This window comes from Seriola lalandi, unplaced genomic scaffold, assembly GCF_002814215.2.
Source record: "Seriola lalandi dorsalis isolate HSWRI2012SDOR001 ecotype SW California unplaced genomic scaffold, Sedor1 jcf7180002054972, whole genome shotgun sequence".
NCBI classification, from domain to species: domain Eukaryota; kingdom Metazoa; phylum Chordata; class Actinopteri; order Carangiformes; family Carangidae; genus Seriola; species Seriola lalandi.
The window spans coordinates 1884471-1891161 of NW_019525660.1; positions in this window are offsets into that span (position 1 = coordinate 1884471).

Genomic DNA, 6691 nt, shown 5'->3' on the forward strand with positions numbered 1-6691 from the left:
CCCAACATTTCAGCAACAGCAGGTCCGAAATCTTTATCCAATCCAAACTGGAGATTTACTGATCTGGAATCGAAGCACTGGATTTCACAATTTCCTCTGAGTCATTTGATGAGTAAGGGGCACATCACTAATGTCAAATACCTTCCTAGATTGTGTCACATTTGTCCTACAGGGATGTGAAAGTTAGAAAATCTTCTCTGACACGCAGCAGATGTTCATTTTCATGCAAATATGATGGTGACAAAATGTAACAAAGTCAATATGATTCAAGTAAAACGCTTGATTTCAGCTTGTGTTTGATCAAATTATTCTCAGCTGTAATTGGTTGGTAGAGCAAAGTATGGCCAATTTCCAATGCTGATATTATACCCTAAAGCATGGAAGACTTGAGGGCTCTGCAACTGAATATGGATGTATCTAATTTTACCTTTGTTTGCGAAAATTTCTGCTGTGTAGGTTATTTAAGTGAAGGCCATTACAGACATTAAAGCAACGCTCTACGTATACCGGAGGGCTACGAGCGGGAGGTTTGATGCCACAGCAAAAGGTCAACCCCGCTTCTTAAATACATCCTTTCCTCTAGAGAGAATGCCAACGCATGTGCTTTATTTATTCAGGGTACAAAGTATAAGTGCTGATATGGCAGAGACTTTTTCCCCACATTGATTTTTAGATGCAGTTTAGTAATCCTCAGATTCTGCCCTCATCTCTCCTGGAGAAGTGTGAATTCAGCGAAGTCGCGGGGCTGGCTTGTACAATACTCTATAATCCCTCTTTGAGGATCATCAGAAGCGTTCGACCACATTAACGTGACAATGGTACGTATTCAGAGACCATGAATACACTCAGTGCGACCTCAGTGACTTCCTTCATCCTCAGCTCATAACAGAGAAACAGGATGAAATAACGACTGTGGTGGAAGAAGTATTGAGACCTTTTAGTAAACGTAGCAATAAGACACTATATGAATACTCCATTACTGCATGTATAATTTTATTTGAGTATACAGAAATATTAGCTGTAAAATTTACTTAAAGAATCAGAAAAGACGCCACCCCTTTATTAAATGTTATATCATTGATTTACTAATATTACTCATGTATTGAGATTTATTTTAATGTTCTTCTAAAGTTTTAGCTGGTTCAGGTGAAGAAACCTTTTAACTATATATCCAACTATACACACACACATATATATATATATGTGTGTATATATGTTTAGTCATTTAATCTGTAACAATATGTTAATTTTATGAACTGGTCTTATGGTTTGCATGTAAAATCTTAGTAACTCCAGCAGTAAGATGGAGAAAAAGTACAATATTTCCCTCTGAAATGTAGTAGAGTAGATGTATAAAATAGCTTAAAATGGAAATACTCTGGTTAAGTGCAACTGCCTTAAAGTTGTACCTAAGCCCAGGACTGGACTAAATGTACTTAAGAACAACATTAACCTCTTTCTGCTCCAGTGGTGTCGCATCTGCTGCATATTTCGTCTTTCAACTCTTATCAAATATTTCTCCCTAATAGGTTTAAAGAAAGTTACAGACAAATTAAATTAATCACTTTCACGTCTGATGTAAGTCAGACAGATCTTGCAGTGTTGCTTCAGGATCATCAGGCTTGAAAACATTCTCTCTTTAGCGCTTGTGCCAACTGCGTACAACGTTTTTTTTTCCTGCTCTGGCATGTTTAACAGAATCCAAATGGGTACACAGACTGTTATGGGTAAACATATGAAATGCTATGCTCTGTGTGTGTCATGGCTCTGATACCGATGTGTCTTGTGAAAACAATGCAACTATCCTCATATGTTTTGCAGAGGATACTGTAAACAGCTCTTCTTCTCTGTTAACCTCGTGTGTACTCCTATAAAAAGTGAACCTAACAGGAGAAACACATTTTCTCAAATTAACACTGAACTATAGTCACATTTAAGACGAATTGATTGCTGTTTAACACATTATTACATAGACAACAAAAGCCGTGCCACACCAGTATTTCTCTTCAGGAAAGTATCACTATCTTTTACATGGACACAGGTAGATCTTTGTTTTACCTGCAGGCTCTGTAACTGTAACAATAAACTCTTTTACACTTGATATTATTGTTTTTTCATCTAAATTGCCCTCTAAACCATTTTCTTATTATTAGCTTCAATACAACCCCCAATCACACCCTCAGGCAAACAGTAATGTTGTTTGGCTTTTATTCTCCAGAGGAATATTTCTAATTTTGAGTCAAGAATGAGAATTTCTCGTAATGCTTGTTCAGTTGGGGTTTTTTCCATTTTATTTGTGAAATGGAAATTTATTCAATACATCATGGTTCTTTGTCATTTTAAACACCTGAGGAGGAACAACAGCCTATTATTTTCTCTCACCTAATTCCACAGTTTAATTATATGCACTGTGAATCATCACCCGTCACGCCACCCACCCGTGTTACACTGCAGGCCATTGAGCTCGTTCTATAGCTTCAGCTATTTAATGAAACAGTACTTTGTTCAAGTGGGTTCACTGTGTGGATCATTGCTGCAATCATTTACGGAGGTAATACAAGATGATGGTGGATAAAAATAATAATGAAGCTGATCACATGTCGCTGGCTGAACGTGATAGTGTGGTCCACATAAAGAGGGATGCTTATGAAAGCCGCATCATACAGAAATACACAAAATACACTGGTAAATTGAACAATTCTCTTTTTCTGAAACAGTTGGCATGTTGAAGTCAGTTTCAGCGTCCAGCCGCAGCTTCTAGGTTTGGCTCGCTTTACAGTTAGAAGTGTAGATGTGTATAGTCTGGAAAGAAAGACTGCAATCTGTGACAAGAGAACATCTGCAAGCCATAAGTCCTATTCTCTCTTTGATTTATTAAGAAAAAAGCTGAATTCAAGTTTTAGTGTTATGTGCACTTTCAAAACTGTTTATGATTTATTCATTTCCAAAAAGTCTGCTATAACAAAGTTTACATGTCAAGACATTTGTTTTCATGAGAACTAAACAAAGTCCATTTGTTGATGTTGCATTGTAAAGGGCGAGTAAGTGGACCAGCAGTTATGTCAAACTACTCTTTCATGATAAGTCCTAAAACTAATATGGATAAAATCCTAGCAAATACCAAACTTACATATACACAGATGCATCTCCATGACAACTGTCTGTAGCACCTGCGAAAGCAAGTAAGTTGGCTTGTCTTGATTTGTTAATTAATGCTTGAATTGATTGTCAACACTGGAGCTATACAGTATATTAGAGTTGGCTGTTGTGTAGCAGAAATATATAATGTGACTTGATCTGTGATTTAATCTGGCAGAGAATCAGCTCAACGAATCCATCACTGGAGGCTGTACAACAGATGATTGATGGTTTCCGGAGACATGAACACAAACCCTTCCTACATTTGACTGAATGACTGCACTTTTTGTTGGACATGTTCTGGAGTCATTAATACGTCTTCACTTCTGATTCAGAATGGGAAAAAAGACCGCAGCAGATGTTCTTAATATGTCTTTGAGTTTGGAAACTGGTGACGGACTGGAATGATTCAACTCTCAAGTAACTGTTCACATATTGTGTAACAAGTAGCCTAGCATTGCAAGAAGTTCGATATTTAGGTAATTACTTCTAGCTGAAGGACAACATCTCTATTAACCCTAAAGGCTTATAGGCTTATATACTGTATCACTAATTTGCAGTAGCAGTTTACATTCAATGGTAATGTCTAGAACATTAACGTTCACTATTAACATTTTAGAATTATGTTCGATATTAATCTCTGGCAATAATATTTTGCAGATATGTTTAATACGTATGTTACAGTATGGCTGAGAAATCTTAAATGTCATTTCTTAGTTGTATAAACTGTAAACAATTATCAAGAGGAAAGGTTGCCTTGGGATATGATCGTGATTGAAAGAGCCAGAACTGTTTCCGAAAGCGAATGAAAAACAGTATCGGGCTGTATCTGGCAGGTTGGGAGGAGTTCACAAGAATACAAGAAATTCATCAGATAACATCTCAACTGACTACAGTAACAAACCGAAGAAAGTTAGCAGTTCTTCTCATTGTTCTGTGTGACATCTAGTGAATTTCTTATACTGTTGTCATTATGCATCAGCCTGTGCATCATGATGAGTAAAAGCCCAGCCTTTTGAAACCCCAGATAAAACAAGAAGGGGAAAAAAAAAAAAGGGGGGGGGGGGGGGGGGGGGGGGTCGTGCCCAGGCGTGCTCAGTGACGTTAAGTTGTGGGAGAGTAACGCTGGTGCTACATGAGAAGCAGGAGTGTTTCATCATGACTCATCTGGGCTCACACATGGACACATGCAGACGACCGCAGGGTGCAGCTAACATGCAGTTAACTCTGACAGTTTCTTTCTAAGCCTTTTCCAACGAGAGTGTTGCTGTATTTTATTTCTTTTTTTATTTCATTGCAAGACATTGACAGGACAACACTAGGAAAACAAAACAGTAAATGCAGGACACCAGAATGAATGAGAGTCTAGCCAGGGAACAAGGAAGCAAAGTGATATTTGCTGTTGGGTGTATTGACACTCTGTGTACGTGTGTGTGTGTGTGTACACACTTGTAAATGCTACATAGTGAGGACCAATAAAAAAAATATTTTCCTAACAGAGTGAGGACATTTCTGGAAAACTGAGGACATTTTGGCTGGTCCCTACTTTCTTGACAAAACCTTCAAAGGGCTGTTTGAGGGTTAAGACGTGGTTTTAAGGTTGGTTTTAGAATAAGGTTTAGGTTAGGAGGTTAGAGGGAAGCAGCATGACCATCCCAGCCCCGGCTGCAAAGTGGGGATGTGGCACCAACCGGGAGCTCCTGAACAGGCAGGGTTGGGCAGCTACAACAAAATTCCTCTTTTCTTCATCTTTATTAACTTTGTTATTGTTTATTTTATTTATGTTTTGTCCTATTTATTTATTTATTTGGTGTTGCTGTTGTTGTTCTTGATGTTACAATTTCATAAATTGAAATGCACAATACGTATGTAATCTAGGGGTCTGTCAATCAAAACAATGACAAAAGACTGTGGGATCATGGGAGTTGTTGTCTTGACCACCATTGCCATTATTGCACTCTCCTGTTTAGGTGAGGTTTTTACCAGGAGCCGAATTATCCGCAGAGGTCTCCTCCTCTCCAAAAGACACAGATCCAGTGATCAAATCGGGTATAAACATTGAATAAAGCAGTTTCAGTTTCAAGAAGTCAACTTTGACCATGTGCAAAGGGGATATGACATCATTGACAGATGACCAAATGAAACGGACTGTAACCTTGATTAACATTACAGATTTCTCCTGGTTTGAAAACAGCTGGAAACATTTGGAATAATGTTGGAACACAACTCAACAAACTGTATAACATAGGTTTGGTTTGCAGAAAAGTTGCATATTATACCTTTAATTCTTACATCATCATTATTATCATTATACTAATCTTTATCATTACAGTGATGGTGGTAGTGACAAAAGCCTTACTGTAGATAGGGGAGACTTTCCTGTCATGATCAACATAAATAAAAACTATAAATTTAGTTTGTTATCTTACAATCATTTAGTATAAACATGGCTTTTGTCCTTTCACTTCACCTGTCGTGCGTGTTTTTAAATGAGGTAGGAGAAGACATAAAAGCTTTAATGCAAAGATCTTAGTAGATCAGGTTTACCTTAATGTCTTCACTCAAGTTTATTCACTGGATAATACAGTATCCGCATTACTGTTTTATCTCTGTTGGCAAATCATTACCAATTAAACAAATAGATCACGAAATGAGTTAAAACAAATAAGCCTCTTTGTTTGTTGACATTTATGCACAAAGGCAGGTTGTACTGTAACAGTATCATTAGCTGTCAGACGCTGAGGTTCTGTATATGCAGAACGACTAGGGATTATTATTTATAATGCAGGGTAAAGGCTAAAGGTAAGAGGAATCTGTCTGTATTGGTAATTACTGCAGAATTTGGCGTCTGTACCAGGTGCAAATCCTTGGAAATGGCCTTCATTACTGGGGAAGCTCGCAGACTGTGGCTAAGAAGTGAGGATAATGACAGTGTGGGATTAACCTCGCTTCCAACTCTTTTTACTCCTCTTCCTCCACAGCCGCCACCAGCCAACCCCTTTTCTCCTCATCCCTCGTTTCTCAAAAGAGGCCCTTCTCTCAGACAATGCAAAAGCTTGCCGAAGGGGGTTTTGATCATCCTGTGATGCGGCGCTGTGTGACAGGCCTCAGACACAGATATTTAGTTTCCCACTCAAAGAACTTCAACTCAGGAGATTAGTGGAAAAACTTCTGACACAGCTGCAGTTGAAATATTTTACTACACTGCAACCAGCCGTTACCTTTATCTCCTGCTCTGAAAAGGAACTGGATGCTTGGATGTGTTTATGTGTGTGAATGTGAGTGGTGCTTGTGTTTGTGGCTTTTTTGAAAAAAAAAAAAAAATGTTTTTCATCTTCTCTCATTTTTCGCTGGTGCTTATGCTTCCCCACCCTCCTCTGAAAGACAGGCCAAGGTTTACTATGAGGTCTGAATCAGCCAGCGTTTTCTATTTAAAAGTAAGTTTTCAAACATATGAAAAGAGGGATTAGTGGCTATTTGGTGTGAAAAATGTTTTGGAAACTCCACTTGAGTGCATTTTAAAACTCTCCCCAATCATAAAAAAGGAAATTAA